The sequence below is a fragment of the Penaeus monodon genome, chromosome 27, assembly GCF_015228065.2.
Source record: "Penaeus monodon isolate SGIC_2016 chromosome 27, NSTDA_Pmon_1, whole genome shotgun sequence".
NCBI lineage: Eukaryota > Metazoa > Arthropoda > Malacostraca > Decapoda > Penaeidae > Penaeus > Penaeus monodon.
The window spans coordinates 24,239,804-24,240,174 of NC_051412.1; the positions used below are offsets into that span (position 1 = coordinate 24,239,804).

The 371-nt window shown below is 31.8% G+C and overlaps 1 protein-coding gene across 1 annotated transcript in view; it reads right to left on the reverse strand.

The window, feature by feature from the left end:
• The window catches only part of LOC119590699 (BAG family molecular chaperone regulator 1-like), a 14,524-nt gene that overhangs the window by 11,503 nt on the left and 2,650 nt on the right, over nucleotides 1-371 (reverse strand). The window lies entirely within an intron of this gene.

Here is a 371-nt window from a genome sequence, read left to right on the forward strand (position 1 = left end):
TAACGAGTGAGTTTCAGACATAGGGTGACGACGAATTACAATATCAGTTGTTGCGATCATCAATTAAGGATTAGTCAATCTGTATTGATTAATTATAACTCTACCTAGCATAGCAATATATCGATGTTCTGTGCGTATATAGACATACTCTGTATATTCTGTGCGTGGCATTTAGGCTAAAGCATATTACATTCCGTGGTTGATTTTCGTATCGCTTCATTTTAAATTTCATAACTTTACATCCATTAATATTATTAAAAGAATTTTTTAAATTAATTTTGCAACTGTTATTACGATTGAAAAAAAATGCGTTCTGCCTTCTTTTTCTATTGTAATTTTGCCTCCCCCCCACACACACACGTATAAAATAA